At 37.7% G+C, this 17,330-nt stretch overlaps 1 pseudogene across 1 annotated transcript; it reads right to left on the minus strand.

The window, feature by feature from the left end:
- Positions 1–3,006: 3,006 nt before the first annotated feature.
- Positions 3,007–17,126, minus strand: LOC149042365 (uncharacterized; annotated as a pseudogene). The gene is made up of 12 exons (XR_016188798.1): positions 16,396–17,126; positions 15,649–15,987; positions 15,360–15,552; positions 15,234–15,316; positions 14,719–14,949; positions 6,819–7,105; positions 5,910–6,024; positions 5,415–5,537; positions 4,704–4,882; positions 4,058–4,128; positions 3,743–3,869; positions 3,007–3,658 (listed from the first exon to the last, which is right to left on the minus strand). The product of XR_016188798.1 is annotated as an uncharacterized LOC149042365 (transcript).
- Positions 17,127–17,330: the final 204 nt, after the last annotated feature.

The following is a 17,330-nucleotide window of genomic DNA, read 5'->3' on the forward strand; positions in this document are numbered from 1 at the left end:
AAGAAATCACACCAATCTAGTTCAGTGAGGTTTAGCTGACACTGAACTTAATCATAGTAAATATTGGTTTTCTTTAATATATACTGGTTTGCAGTGTTGTACCTGGTAAGATACCTAACATTATCAAATAATGTCTCATCCTCCTTTACAATTTTCATTTTTAGCAAACCAAAAGGGTTTTGACCATTGTTTACAGCATCTGAGTCATACACTTTATCTGTTTGGGCTACATCCTAACCATGGGTTTAGATGAGAAGATATTAACTCTCCCTCTCTCTGCAGTAATGTCGTAAGCCATGGCTGCATGAGGTTCAAGTTCTCCCCCCTTCTCATGTGTGCTGTTTGCAAATATCTGCTGCGCAGATAATTTTATCACAATCGAGAGCATTCTGTTTCAGTAAGTTGGAAATTTAGTCTCTCGCGAGTCAAACACTGTCTTTTCCCCAGGAGGGTAGAAGCTACTTGAGTCACTCTAAAATTTTCGAATCATAGCGGAAGGCTGTCTCTCAGAGAGGTCCATTTGAGAAGAAAGGGATTAAAGGCTGATATGAGAGGCAAATGATAGCCAAATAAAAAGGAGCAATTCGAGACGATAGACAATAAGAGTGGGTAGCATAGGCTGTACGGGTTTCGCGAGTTTGAACCTTTCGGTATCGAGCTTCCCCAGTTTTTTTTTTTTCCAGCGGCCCTTGTTATAACAGTCTCTAAGATAATTGAAAGAAGAGGCCGTTTAGTTTTCCTTGCTAACTGAGGCGATATGGAGGCCCTTGCTTTCTTATCTTTAATAATCCTCAAGCATCTTGGATCAGTTAGATCCTTTCAGCCTGCTGTTCATAGTTTCCTTGAAGATTTTCTATGAAATAGCCCTCTTCATTTGATTAAGCCTAAAGCTAAAAGGTGATGATCGTATGTGGGTGATGCATTCTAGTTGAAGTTGTAAAGGAAATGGTAAAGACTGATTTAGGTCTTCAATCGTGCATATTTACTTTGCAAAATTTGACATTATAAAAAATTAAAGAGGCGGGTCACTCTTTGTACATCTTGGAAACTTTTTGCTTGGTTTGGCAAGTCCCTCAATCGCAGTATGAGCTTAAAACAACTCCATCCTTGGCTATCCTTGGCCATACTAGTTTCCTTTGAGTTATTCAAGTCTCTTTGGTGTAATCCCACCCTAGCGAGTCAGTGCGGCTGACAAACAAAGAGGGGGAATAATCTGCTTTTCATTGATATAATCCAAATAATCCAATCTTTTTTTTTTAATCTTATTTTATTTTTATTTATTTATTTATTTATTTATTTTTAAGGCTTTCATGAGCTTGTTTCCATTATCATGGCGCATACGTAACTTTTTTTGCCACACGTGTTGGAGTCTTCCTTGTGTCGTCCTGTAAAAAACTGTACCAAAGCCACCACTAGAGTCACAAGTGTTGCAATCGCTTCTTAATTGGCAATGAAGCCGTTTCTTCGTTAATATCCTACGTTGAAATATTAACAAAATAAAAAAAAACGAGCAGCACTTAAAGCAACAAATTCTTCATGTGGCAGATCACTTTCTGAGGCCAACTTTTAAAAAAATATGCGCAAATTACTCCAAGTCTTATTTAATTTTCTCTTTATGGTAAAAACTTCCTGACTTTCTTCTAACCAATGAGACCTGGATGTTACCTTATCGTTCTTTGTTTTAATTTGATACCTTTAGTCATTTTGCCAACAGGTATTCAATTCATTGGGATAAATAGGATTATTTGTCTTGCTTTACTAAGTTTTTCGATGATTGCTATCACTGACAGCGGTTAAAGTTTGAAAATCGATTTACGCATTCTTAGCAACAAACTTAAAGGAAAAATGAATGCTACACTGCTGCTGTTTTTGGCTTGAATTTGTAGAAATATGCCGTAAACTATTTTGCCCTTATTAGGCCCAAAATTGTCCCTCGCCTCAAAATAAACTTGCTGAAAACTAGATCAACTGGCACCTCTTCTTACAGCTCTATATGAATAGTTCCAAGACTTTTACCCTATCAGTCTATAGATTTACATCATATGACAAACTTGCACAGCAAACGTGACGGTAATCTTATCATTCCTTGTTTTAATTTGATATATTTCGTCATTTTGCCAGCAGGTATTCGATTCATTGGGAGAAAAAAGATTGTTTATCTTGCTAAGTTTCTGATGAATCATATTGACGTAGCCGTGGTTACAGTTTGAAAATTGCTTTTTTTGTTTTCTTAACAAGAAATCTGAAACGGAGAATATGAATGCTACTGTTGCTGTACTTGGCTTTTATTTAAAGAAACATGCCAAAACTGCCTAAAACGACTCCTTCGCTTGTCATCCTGGTTTCGTTTGAGTTATTCAAGTCTCTTTGATGTTAGCCTACCCTAGCCAGCCTCTGTGGCTGATGAATAAAGAGGGAGAGTAACTTGCTTTCCATTGATATAATCCAAAAGTACCAAAGAAATAAAATAATCAAAAGATAGATAAGACGCGTTTCTTTCATTTCAGCTCGCATCAGCGAAAAGAAACAAAGGAAAGGTGTCAGATAATCAGACCTTTTCGGCGTTGGAAAATTAAGAGAGACATTCTCGGTGTAAGATCTTTTGGTTTTAGTGACAGAAACACAAATCCGCCAATGTTATGAAAAGGCGTCATAGGTCCCCCCAAAAATTGTATCGACCGCGTAACTGTAAACTAACGAAACAAATTCTCGCTCTACGCTTCCACTTAGTAGTATAAATATATGCAGAAGACTTAAGCTATGTTTTGAGTGGTTTTTTGTGATCATCTCTGACCAGTACTGATTTCATTCACAGTGGATACGTCCTAGTCCTTAGCTTTTCCACTTTTATCCTCTCTCTTCGCCATAAAATTAAAATTGGTTTTGAGTAATTAAATTGAATCACGCTCTTCAGGTGAAAACTCACAAAAAGATAACTTTGATCTGAAATTAGGAACTGGAAATCACCTTTGATAACATCTTCAAAAAAGAAAAAAAAACACTGCATCAGTTTGAACTAAGTGTTTTATTAGTTCTTACCCCTTAAGCTACATATACTTTTTTAAGGTCTCTATGAGACTCTATGGTGTGGCTCGAGGTCCATCAGCTCAGGGACAGTTCATTGTCTCCCTTGTCACTGCACCAAGATGTATCCCATGGCTTTGATGTGTTTGCCTCCATTATCTGACGATATGTGGTTCATTGCCTCGTTTCCACACGTGTTGTCGTCATCATGGTATCCTCCTGTACCAAAACCAATTCTAGAATCAGGGGTTATGCAGTCTCGCTCATTATTCCCCAGGAAACCAATCCTTGCTCTGGAAGAGCCATGAGCACTACCCATAGCATTGAACCCTTCCTTGTTGCAGTAATGCTGCAAGGAGGCCAGCGAACCAATAAGCGTCTTCCACGTGTTTCGACCCAATCAGGTGGCGCGGTATTTTCCATCAGCGATCAATAAGTACAGTGAGTTGGCTTGCCTGTTGATGGCAATGAACCTGAGCTGATGATTAATCTTCATACCAAGGCAGATCTTGGAGAAGGGTGTGTTCCAGTAGGTTGGTAACTTGGTCTCTTGTAAGTCAAAGCCAGTCTTGGCTCCAGCAAAGTTATAGGCATTTCTGTTGCTCCAGAAATGGGAATCGTAATGGAAAGTTCTCTGAAAAACAAGAATTGCATTTTTAATTTGCCTTTGTTAATTTCAGTGATATCGAGAGTTTCTTTAAGGAGGCAGGGAGTTTACCTTCGTGCCGTCAATCTTCATGGCCAGCGTCCATCCTCCATCCCCGCATCCAAAGTTTCCCATGTGACAGTAAACCGGGATCTTTTGTGAACCAAACATCAGCGGGTATACTTGGCTTCGTCTCGACCTTATGGAAAAAGAGGAAGTCGAAAAAAAATAAAAAGTAGGCAGCTAATGTGTATGTTTATGATCAAGGTTGTCATGCTTGCCGCAATATTATTTTTAAAATGATTATTTTCAGTAGTACCGTTATTTTCATATTCTCTCATTAAATTCCTCTGCGGCTTTGTTCTTGTTTGTGATTAATTGACTTACCCATTCCGGTCGAAAATTTCCTTACACGTCGAAGCTGAAAAAAGGAAAATGCATATCAACAGCAATAAACCCTTTAAGAAAAAAAGATGTGAGGGCGTTTTGAAATGCTCTCAAAGGGAAAATTTACGTGTGGAATAGGAAATACACAACGTTCTTGGTCACTCGTGTTTTTGTTGCTTGCATTATCAATGGTGTCTAATGCGCTATATATGAGAATAAAAGCAGCGGACCCGTTAATTTAAGCAGCATCCCAGGCCCCTCGCGGCCTCGCTGTTTTTAATTAAGCCGCTCGACGCTTCTAATGCACACCATAAGACTGCTATCTATGCAGGCAAACGTTTCCACGTCCATCAAGAAGTTAGCTTGTTTTTTGTTTGAATTCTCGGTAGTTTCTAACAAGACATTTGTCGAAGTTTTTAGCGATTAACTGTAAATCTATATCTCTATGTACATTCAAAATGACTAATATGAAACACGCATAATTCCCACAGGGAATCATGCGTGTTTCATTTTAGTCATTTTGAACTGTATTTCGCTCTACACTCGCGTATTGAACACTTTCCAACAGCATTTAGTACCATTTCCCACAATCATCTCGATATACATAATTGTTATAAACGAAACTTCTCATTACAGTAGTCTAAACAGACAGGAATAGTACAAAACCCAGCTTAAGAAATACAGCAGGTAAAATGTTACCCGAACGGCAGATATTTCCATCTCCATAGTATCCTTGTTTGCATGTACAGTTGTACGATCCCTTAGTATTGTTGCACATAGCATCAGCACTGCAGTTCTGTTTTCCTGTAGCACACTCATCGACATCTGAAAAGACTCTCCTTTAATTAGAACGTCGTCACTGCAATGAATTTTAAAACTAATGCTGAGTTAAAAATAAAGTGCAAACAACAATTGGAGACCCACGTTTGATCCGACGTCTTGAGAGCCTTGCAATTTTGTCGCAGTTCTCTCGAACATACAAAAGTGCCATCAACCCATTAAGGAACTGATTATTGAGCGCGATTATAATACACTTTTAATTTACTTCTGTAAAATGTAAGGTAACCGATTCAATAGGAAAACCTCCCCCCCCCCTTTTTTTAACACCAACAAATGGAGTCGATAACTTTCGTACTTAAGGATGATTCTAATCTGTTATTTCTCTCGAATTGGCGACCAATAACTTTTTTTTTATGTTACGGTATAATCTAGCCGACAGAAAAACACTACAATTTCACTAACTCTACCACTGTATTAAACCCTATGACTAATTTGAACGTTTTTAGGGTGGAAGTTTGTTTCTTTAGTTTTCATTCCCTTGTTTGTCTATTAGAATAACAACTTTGGTCACTTTTACCTTCGCAAGTCCGTCCATCTCCAGAATATCCTGGTTTACACGTACAGTTGTAGGAACCCTTAATATTGTTGCACACAGCATCAGCACTGCAATCGGATGTTCCTTCGATACACTCATTTATGTCTGCAACATTCAACCTCATTGATGTAGAGTATATTAAATTAAAGTACTTGGTTCCAATTTAACTCAAATAATGCATAGAATTCTTGCGAGCTGCATCCGCACTGCTGGTTTGTCTTCTTTCAGTTCATCTCTATTAGCCCTCCCATTTTCCGGATATACAAGACCGCCCAAAATTGTTTTGTTGGTTCTTTTTTTTTTTTTTTTTTTTTTTCAAGAGATAATGTAACCCTTAGACTTATGCCAGTTTATTAATAATTTCTTTGTTTCACTCCTCCTAAGCTCTATGCATGGAGCTCATACAATGATTTTTTAGTCACAGACGGAAATACTGACATCTTCTCCATAAAACTTATAACATGCAGACTTATTTACCTTCATCGCAAGTCCGACCCTTGAATCCAGCGGAACATAAACACCTATCTCTTTTGTCAGTAAAACCGTTTAGACAAGTGGAGTTGTTCTTGCAGGGTTTTTTTGCACAAGCACTCTGATGCAAAGATAAAAAAAATTCCCTCAACGTTTTAGTAAGACCCATACCCCTGTCTTTTAAGTCTTGCTCCTTCTGGAGATGCAACATTGTGATAAGACTTGTAAAAAGCATCTCATTCCAAATACATAGGCTCTTAATGAAAATCAAAACTTAAGGGGAAACAAGAATCATTTTGTTATGATATGCAACTAGTATACTCCTGTTTTGTTTTCTGTAAGTAGGCTAAGTACCTTTTGGCGACAAAGCACCAAAAATATTTAAATTTAAAAGCCTGGACATTTATGGTTAAAAATTGTGCTTTTATTTCTGCCATAAACAAATTAAAGAAACCTACGCTGCACTTAGTATTAACTTATCATAGCTGGGCAAGAGTCCACTTGACGTTGACTATATGTGGGCCTCTTACGTCAAAATATGAACACACGCCATGGAGGCCAATTTTCTCCGACTCAAATTCTCTTTTTTCGAAATTGGCAAACATTTCACAATCGATCCTTTACCAATAAGCACATAGATGAATAGCAATTACAAATGTATTTATAATAATTAAAGCGATGATTTCATGCTCGTGATCGTGAGTGTAATTGCTCTGATAACAGAGCATTTTTGAATGAACTAACTCCTCAGCTGAATTATAAAAAATGGGTTTTGTCCTTCCTCGATTCTTTTAGTCTGCTTCGTACCCTTAGTAACATTTTTCTTTTTACAACTGCATTTTCCTTCTGTTTCTCAAGATCTTTCTTGAAACAGTACAACTCAAGTGATGCAACCAAGGTGTAAATCGTCCTTACCTCAAAGAAATAGTGGTGCGAACTCTTTTTTTCTTTGTATTCATTGGGGTTGCTGTACTTATCAGACGACAGTAACTCACACCACAAATCACCTTTAGCAGCCAAGTTCACGGAAACACATAGAGGATGGTGAAGGCATCTAAATGTGCATTCAAAGTCGTCGTATACCATAATTTCGTCAAGCTCAGGTACATCGAGATAGTGAAACTTGTCCACCGAGAGCAGACTTTGCCTCGATATCTGTGACGAAGTAGTTAGTATGTTGTCGTTGTCTAAACTTGCTGCTCCTGTCGGTGGAGAGAAAGCTTACCATTTGTCTTTGTCGACAGATCTGTTTATGAACTTTTTATGAATAAACTTCAAATTATTTAAACTTACCGTAAGTGATAATTTTTGATACTAATTTTCATAAGTATTTTCTAGTACAATTCCTTTTTCTTTTTTCTTAAACCTCTTTGTTTGTCCAGCGGGCGACTATATCTATTGCCACCGGTGGATGACTTGGGTGATGCAAGTGTTGATTACCAGAGATAAACGCACAAAACTGTCTTCAAATACGACATTTACGATCTCAAACTCGCTAGTATACATTCAAGTAGAAGAAAATTAGAAGTGCTACTTTTGCCCAGCCAGGCCGTGAGTTCTAAATTTAGTGAAGTGCAATGAATTGCTAAGTTTCCAAAAATTTTGTTTTTCTTGTGGACTGTGGACGTCATTGACGATTTGTTAGAGAAAAATTTCACAACAAGTGGGCGATAACCATTGCAGGAGACTCAAAGAATAGGGAAGGCATAATTCAAGGATGAAGGCTGCATTCACACGGCCATATTTTATTTTCATACCTGGGAGTGCAATACCAAACAAAAAAAAACTTGATTGACTTGGTTGATGAACTGGATAACGATGAACCAGTCTAGTAAAGTAAAATTTACATACGAAAGCAACGAAAATCATTTGCAATCTACATTAAATGACACTCACAAAGCTCAATCGGTTACGCAGTTTTAATAAGTTAAAGAGAGTGCATAGTTACGATTTAACTAATACTATTGTGAAAATGAAAAACAAAACAAACTCTTTAACAACCAACTGGCGTCAAACATTAAGATCCAGTCTTTCTAAAAGCGCTCCGGGGTATTTTGTTTAAAAAAAATCGATTTCTTTCAAAGGTTTTCATGAATCTGTCTTGATCTAAAAATACTCGTTAGCTGAGTGACAGACAAACAATAGGTCGCTAAAAGAGCTATCAGACAACTTTCGGCAACACTATTTTTCTAGATAAGGATGGATATTTTTCTCTCCTAAATGCTGTTTTAAGGCATCATCAAAAAAAAGCTTCAATGTGCTAAATTCAAGCGTCAACCATCGTTGTAAGACGTAAATCTCTTATGTTATTGGGTCTGCTTTCTGTGCACTGTCAGGTGGAATTTTCGAAAATGTCCAAAACATATCAACCGGCTGGGCTAGAAGTTCGCCAAAGCCACAACATATTTTTATCTTCCCATATTTCTCCACCTGCTAATAAAATAACACTCCAACTGATTTATTTAGGGCATTTTTGTAACCATAGTATTTTAAAGGCGATTTCATGGGTTATAAACACAGCAGATGGGTCCTTCGAACAAATTAATTCTTGTCGCGCGCTACCCCATAAGATTGCAGGTTTCTCAAAGTTAAAATGACAACACTCTAAATACCATTATTAGGAACACTTCACAAAAATTCCCCAAACAAGAGCTGTGCAAAAATACGACAACGGCAAACTTATGCCATTTTTGATGATCGACGCTGTTAAAAGAAAAAGATATCGGCGCTCGGAAAATAAAAAACAAATATTTTGCAATAATTCGAAAAAACAAGGCGGTTTCGACGACTTTAAGACTAAGGCAGATTCATGGGCAAATGTGAAAGAAATCGATTTCTTAACCGAAATTTACTAGACCGCTTCCTAGAAAGACTACAATTGATTGAGAGGGACTAATTTCCCCCTCACTAACCTCCGCTCAGAAATGAGTAATGGTGAAACTAACCTCGCGACGACACAAGTGCAGACATCATGAGGCACAAAACTAAAACAACACAGACAAAGATCAAATTCTTCATGGCGCGGAACCCTCTGGAGACCGACTTCCCGAAAGACATACAAATTGATGCCTAAATTATCTATCAATTATTTTTTTTTAACTTCCTGACTACCTTTTAACCAATGAAATCTGAGTATTGCTGGTAGTTAAGAGGGTCACTATATCTGGTAATCAATCATAGAGCCCTATGATTGGTTATAAGCCTTGTGCGTCAATCAAGAACATAGTACAGTTTCGCAATCTTTTCTGTAATTCCTTTGTCTGAAAAAACTCCATTACCAGATAAGCATGTGTTTCTCCCGGCCGGTTCTTGTTCCCATTTCTATCAACTTTGTGCCCTAGATGAAATGACTGCATCTTGAGGCAACTAGATTTGCGCTGCGCGCATCTAAGCATGTAAAATGTAACTGTCCCAAACTGTCCCGCTCTTTCTACGCACTGCGACCAGTTTCATAAACACCAGTTACATATCAAGTTTTTCTGTTTCATTTTATTGAATCGCTAAGTCCTGTTGACGCTCTAGTGTTTGCTTCATATACAATGATTGCGGGACTGCGCTTAGCTGAGTACTACGTGATAATGATACGAGTAATTTCGTGCAAAATCAATACATTTGAATACAACATGGCAAAATTTTGATCTTCCCGATGTTCAGATATGTAACAGAGCTTGTTGAAAAATAAAATAACCAAAACTTGAGACAGAGAGAGAGAGAGAAAGAGAGAGAAAAACGAAAACCATTCGCAATTTCGAATATGAAATTCTCGTAAATTGACTCATAAAACCATCTGCCCAACTATCTTTCTATTCACCTATAATTTATTTGATCGAGCAGTTTAAAGAAGTTTAAAGAGGTGTTAACTACCTTTGAACAGTTTACTCCTGTGGAGAACAAAAACAAAACTCTCTTTAAACAAGTCAAAAATAATAATTTTTTTAGTTATATTTGTCTTGAGCTTCTTGACGAGTCAATTAATTATTAATCGAATTGACATAAAAGCGGTTTGAAAATCGATCGACTTCCACTAATTCCTAGCAGGAAACTCGACGGAGAACAGAAATACTTCTGCTTTTAAACTTGACTTAAATTTGCAGAAAAAAGTCGAAATTACTCCGCCCTTATTGGACTAAAATCATCCTCCGCCTCGCAATGAATTGAATGAAGACCAGACCACCTAGCGCATTTTACGATAGTTTGTTTCGAATATTTTAGAAGCCTTTACTATCAATCTATAGGTCTGCATCACATGACAAACTGGCATGGCAAAAGATACCAAAATTTAAGGTTGGTCACGATCAAGATCATCAAAGTTATAAGCTAAAATTGGAAGTGCTGGAAGTGAATTTGTGCACTGCATTATCAATTTGTCTTTGTATACATTGACTTTAATTTTACATAAAGGCCTAATAATACAATCATCAGGTGGGCTATGATGAATTATCTCGAAGTTGTGATATGAGGTGGCCAAACTAACAAGTTTTTACCGTTTCCGTTGTCTGGCGATTGTGTTTGAGTTTCTTTTGATTTGAAAGTTTTTTTTTGTATCATTCTAAAAGTTCTCGTTGACTGAGTCATAAACAAACAACAGGTCGCTTACAGAGCTAAGAGTCAACTTTCGGCAGCACTATTATTCTAGATGAGGATGGGGAATTTTTCTGTTATTTATGGCATCGTCAAGCATAAAAAGCTTCATTGTGCTAAATTAAAGTGTCAACCACAATTTTAAGACGTACACTTCGCATATAATTGGTTCTGCTTTTAGTGCATTATTGGTTGGAATTTTCGAAAATGAGCAAAATATGTTGGCCGGCTATGCTAGAAGTTCCTCGAAACCACAACATACCTTTATATTTCCTAACTCCTCTACCTACATGACAAAAACAACACTCCACCTGATTTATTTTGGGCATTTTCGTAACTATACTATTTACTAGCGATTTCATCGGTTATAAACTCAGCTGAGGGGGTCCTTTGAATAAATTATTCCTGTGGCGCACTACCTCGTAAGATTGCAGCTTTTTTCCAATTTAAAAAGACCGCACTTTAAATACCATTATTCATTTTACTCATTGACACTAAGATATACTTTGGATTAACTTGGCTATTTCAAATCTTTCCAGACTATTGAATTTCCCCTTTTTTTCTCTTTAACTGAGTAATAAATAAAACAAGAGGTCGCTTATAGAGGGAAGAACCACCTTCGGCGGCGGTATATTTTCCTTGATAGGAAAGGAGATTTTCTCTCTCGCATGGCATCTTCAAGCATAATAAAGCTTCAAAGTATTTAATTCAGGCTTCAAACCTAGGTTGTAGACGTGAATTTCGTACATAATTGAGTCTATTTTTTGTGCATTATTGGGTGGAATTTCGAAATTGTGCATAACATGTTGGCCGGCTGTGCTAGAACTTCGTCAAAACAACAACATATCTTTATATTTCCATACTCGTCTACCTTACTTTTGTTAACCTGAATAAATATATTACTTTTGTTAACCTGAATAAATATATCATGGGAAAGGAGTTGGAATTTTGTGTTCAGCCGAGATTAAAAGTCGCGGTAAAGACAAAATAAGTGTCAAACTGAAAAAAATAATCTTCAATGTAAAAAACCGTTCAAATTGGAAAACTTATGTAACTTGTTCTCAAATAGGATCCAACTAAATATGCCAACCAAACAAATTCCTCAACACGAGCTTTGCAAAAATGCGAGCACGACAATTTATGCCATTTTTAATGATCGGCGCTTTTAGAAATGGGCCTTTGAGCGCCGGAGCGATTTTCGCTCTGGAAAGAAAAAAAACTGCAATAAATCGAAAAAAACAAGATGGTTTCCATTACTTTGAGACTAAGAGAAATTCGTTGAAAAAAATCGATGATTTTAACCGAAATGCCTGAACCACTTTTTCGAGAGACTACATCTCAACTACGGTTGAGAGAGACTAATTACCCCATCACTAACCCCGCTCAGTTATCGGTAATAGATAAACTAACCTTGCGAAGACACAAGTACAGACATCGTGAGGCACAGGACTAACAGAATACAGATAAAGATCGAATTCTTCATGGCGCTGAACCCTCTCGAGACCGACTTCCCGAGAAACATAAACTGATGGCAAAATTCGATCTTATAATTATTATTATTTAGTTTTTTTTTTAACTTCCTTGGTGCCTTTTAACCGATAAAATCTGATTATTACTGGTAGTTAAGGAGATCGCTATCCCTGGTAACCAATCATAGAGAGCTATTCTGCACCACTTGACCGACGTGGGCCAATTACCGTTGAGTATTTGTGACACACCCCACAGTTGAAATGTAACGCAACATTCACAGGTGTTTACACATGTTAGACGTACAGACAGTCACGAATTAGACTAAGGAAATAACACACGCTACTTTCTTTCTCTCAGGATGTCAGGCGCCATGGTTCCTTATTGTATTTCTCCTGCCCTCTATAACAAAAAAAATTGAATCTCGGAGGTTACTAGGCTACCGTTAACCAAGTAGGAATGTTACAAGTCATTCCGTGAGAAATCAAAGTGAGATCGTCTCAGTGCTGTATGAAAGGACCGAAAGACAACTTATGAAGTAGAAATTAAATGTCCTGGTCTGTCAATAATCACTACTGAAGCATCTTTTTAAAGCAAACTTTATTAAGCTTTTAGTTTTTTGCTAAAGTCCTGAGTCGCGCCTTTCGATCAACAAGCCTTTTGCGGTATTCAAGAACATAGTACGGTTTCGTAATCCTCTCTGCAATTCATAAAGCTGATAAAACTCGATAACCAGACAAGCATGTATTTCTCTCGGTTCTTATTCCCATTTCTAATAACTTTGTGCCCTCGATGAAATGACTATATCTTAAGGCAACTCCATTTGCGCTACGCACATCTAACTAAGTAAACTGTAATTGTCCTAAAATGTCCCGCTCTCCACGTCGCAACAAGTTCCATAATCACCAGTTACAGATCAAGTTTTTTTCTGCTTCATTTTATTGAATCATAATGTCTAATGACGCTCTAATCTTCACTTCAAATTCAGTAAAGGCGGAACGATTAAGTGAGCAGTAAGAAATTTACCAAGACCGGAAAACCAAACAAAAGTGCCGAATACAAAAGAGTTCAAAGCTACTGCAGTGTAGTAGAGTTTTACCAGAGTTTTACCAGAATTTTACCTCTGTCCGAACAGCTTCGCCGTTCCCTACAACAACAACTCGTACGCGCTGTTTTCAAGTCGGAAACTACGCTGAGATCTCAGCTAGTACGACCAAAAGAAACTGTCGACCCCGCTTAACAAGATGGCGTAGTTTACAGGATTCCCTGTGAATGCGACAAGGTGTACATCAGAGACACTAGAAGACCCATGCAAGACATACCTAAGGCGCACGATCGAGACATCCAACCCGCCCATACCGAGACCTCCGCCGTTTCAGAGCATGCCCACAACACCGGACACAAGCCACTCTGGAACTAAGTGAAGTTTATTGACTGTTACCCTTATTACTACACGCATAGGGTCAAAGAGCCAATTCATATAAGACTTCACCCCGACAACATCAACAGGGATAGTGGAATAGAAATTCCAGAAGCGTGGATGCCCACGATCAAAAAACACAACAACAGGAAAGCCGTGCGACGGCGGACCGCCGAGGGAGCAAATCACGGAGTGAAACAGCAAGGATCGAAATACACCAATGAGAGCTATTGAAAAACAACTAATCACAGCAGATCATGCTTTATGATGAAGACAAGCAGTATGCAGCATGTAGTCGAAACGTTGCAATCTACATCTCACATGACTACAACGTGAGACAAACTAAAAACTTAGCGTTTATAGTTATTCGCCACGACGAATAATCACAGCCTTTTTTACGAGATATCAGTTTACTACAAAAGAGAATTTAATTTTCAATTGACCAATTGAAGCCAGTTTATTAATATTTTATTTGTTTATGTTTTTTGTCGGATATCACCCAGTTTAAGCCGAGGGTATTCGGTCACATGATGCGTTTAAACCAAAAAAAAAATATTTTCTGGGTCATGATTCATCATCATCATTCAACAATTGCATATTTCGCACTTTAGTTGTGTAATACCTTAACACATTCAAAGACATCTGAAAATAACTTTTACTGTCTATTTGTGTAAAATATTCTCAGCCCAAACAAATGCATCTAACACTGATAATGTCCTCTGTTCGAGTATACTCTCAAATAAGGAAACAAACAAAAAAGACTACCAATGAATTATCAGATCTCTTCTTAATGTAATCTTAAGCAACTAGCTGCCATGATTGAGTCCCACAGCCCCTAGAACAGCTCGGATTCTTGACTTTCTATGAGAATGAGAAGTGGTAGTGCTCGTATTTGCCAGTCTTAGTCATAAAGTTTAACTTCGTCATAGGTTTGACTTCTGAATGCAGTAGTACGCAAACAGCGATATCATTTGTCGGTAAAACCGCTTTGGCAAGTAGAAGTGTTATCGCAAGGGTTATCAACACAAGCGCTCTGAAGCCATCTCAATTTGGAGTCTTGAAATATTGATAACAAAGTTTAGCTGATCAGTTACAGTGTATCTTAAAAATCAAGTTTGTAATTTCAAATTTAGAACAATCAATAAAAATGAATTAGAAAACGGGGGGTCAACAATAACGACAATGCCAGTGATATGCCAATGATATAAATAATGTCAGTGATGTTAGAATTAAAGCAATCATTTCAGTGCTTGTGATCGTGTAAGTAATATTTTTTTTCTTTTTTTACCGAGACTGAGTATTTGCTGATGAAGTTACACTCAACTCAGCTGCATAATAAAAAATAACTTTCTTCTTCCTCCAGATCGTGTTCGTGTCCTTCGTGAGTAACATTATTTGATTCACATTTGTACCCTACATGTCCAATCATTAGCTTATCAAGATTAGCCGACACAGTCAGGTTCCATGTGACAAATATTCTCACAAAAATCCATTGTCATGACTTCTGCGATGCGGATCACGTGGTTCATAGGACGTTTGCCGTCAAATGCGTTCTCAGGCGTAAACTCAAAATAACGGCTTTGGCATGAATGAGATAGATCAAAACAACATAAAACGAAACAATATGTCCAAGAAAAATACGATTGATTATCCCTACAACAATAAAAAACGTCATAATAATAAAAAGAATGTTAATAATAACACTATTTATAATAATGGGTTTTAATGATAAGGTTTAGAAATTTATCCGTCTGAATATTGAAGTATCCTAAGGACATACTGAATATTCAAGTATCCTAAAGGCTTATCGGTGTTTACCACAGTCCAGATGTTTTTCTAACGATGAGTATTGTTAAAAGTACCTGACACATCCCTCTTCTGGACAGAAAAACAGATCTCTTCCTTCGTCTTTACAGATGTCATCTTCGTCGCTGTTATATCTGTTCTGTGAAGCCTCATCTTAAACCAGTAGGTTGTGGACCGCTCACCGTTACCCGGACTCCAGCAATTCCGCCAGATGACTCGATAGCCGTCATCATTTGTGAGGCTGTCTCTATGTCGTGGCCAGCATTGAGATGGGTGCGCATGTGACTTTTACTTGTGGCGGCCTTACTATCACAAGATCCTTTTCCGCCTTGGGGGTCGGAAAAGTCAGAACGCTTTAGTTCAATTGCATGCTCACTGGTAACATGATAGACTAAAAGTAATGTAAACGCGCAGTGTTAGCATCCTGCGTTATCACTTCGCATATAAACAGAGTTGACCTTTGGCACGAACCAGTCGCTTTGACTTTCAGAAAATTTTCTCGCCAGGAACTTCATTGCCCAGTCCATCACCATTAACACTGCCCGTGCATCAAGATTTTTGAGAATTTCATCTCTTACGGCATTCTGATTGTGAGATTTCATACTCCTTCTCGTTTCGTTCTTCTGCGCTACAGTTAACACTGCCAATAACTGACCTAACTTCACGAAATAATTTTGGGAGAAGCTCGCATCTATCGCATTTTGAGTCGTGTTCATGATTACAGACTGTGGTGTAATCGTTATCTTGAGGATAACTGAGGGCATATGTCCGACAATGATCAGCGACTGTCGAATCTTTAGATACGTGAACCTTAAAACACCAATAACTTTTTAGTATATACCAATAATTGAAAATGAAAGTATAATGTACCAACCTGGCATAAGAAAAACGTATACACAGGTAACTTTGGCTCTGATTTCAAATGTCCATAGCTTCTAAAATAACACGACACTATATAAAAAGTCATTCTTCGCATTACCTATCACAGTTTTTTCGGCTACAAATTCAAGCACCATAATTAGTGCCAAGAAACTCAGTGTTTCTGTTTTCGTTCCTTAGGAGAAAGGCATTACGAATATACCGAATATGTCTATCTTTCCAGAATTTTACTCTGTTAAATCCGATATAGTTTATTATCCTTTTAAGGAGCACTAACGTGGAAGCAAAACCAAGAAAGTTAAAACATCCTAGAGAGAAACAGTCTTACCTTATAGTCACCTTTTAGGTAGCGTTTCGCTAAATGAATTTTCTCTTTCTGAACCTTGGCCCACGTGACTTCGAACAACATTGGGAACCTTTATTTCCGTATTTGAGGACAGTTTCAGAGTTATCTCGCAAAAAGGCAAGCCATGAATTATGTGGCTACTGGTGATGTACGACAGAAAATGATCAAGTTTCTCTAGCGCAATGTACATTCTTGTGCCTTTAACATATTTTACGTTCGTGCCTTTGCCGCGAAGTAATAAATGATGTCTAGTTATGTTAAAACGATACCTGGACAAATTAGGTGTCCATCTCTGCAAATCTTTGACATTCAATTTATCTGCCATAATGGACAAAATCTGCCTCCGAGAGCTCAAATGGTCTGCGTTGTTATAACATTCGGCCAAACATTCCATCAGAGAGGAGTCAATAGCACTTTCCTCAAGCTCTAATTTAACCAGTGAAAACAACACAGTTTCAGTTTCCCCAGGAACAATATCATCCAAGCATGCATTAACAACATGTCGTACCTTTCTAGTATAAAGCCTTTTTGTCCGCTCGGAAGCTTCTGCCCATGGTGTTTCTAGGGAATGGCGAATTGGACTTATATCTTCTGAAATCAGGAATTTGTTCAACTTCTCCCTTGAAGCTACAGTTTTTTCTTCGGCGAAAGATGGTTCATAGAGATTACTTTCTAATATAAGATATTTCATCTTCCTCTTCTTCTTCCAACCCCTCCCCTTCATCCTTCTCTTTCTAAACCACAAAAACCAAATGAAAGAGAAGAGAATTAGGGGGAAAAATAAAATGAAGGAGAAAAATACAGTAAGGGAAAAGGGGGAGGGGGGGAAAGAGATTGCAAATAGATTTAAATCTATGACAATCTATTGAACAGGGGTCAACTACAGAAACCAATCATTCATTCTAGTCTCCTCACGGTTACCTTTCCT

Source organism: Pocillopora damicornis, chromosome 7, assembly GCF_964200805.1.
Source record: "Pocillopora damicornis chromosome 7, jaPocDami1.2, whole genome shotgun sequence".
Lineage (NCBI taxonomy): Eukaryota > Metazoa > Cnidaria > Anthozoa > Scleractinia > Pocilloporidae > Pocillopora > Pocillopora damicornis.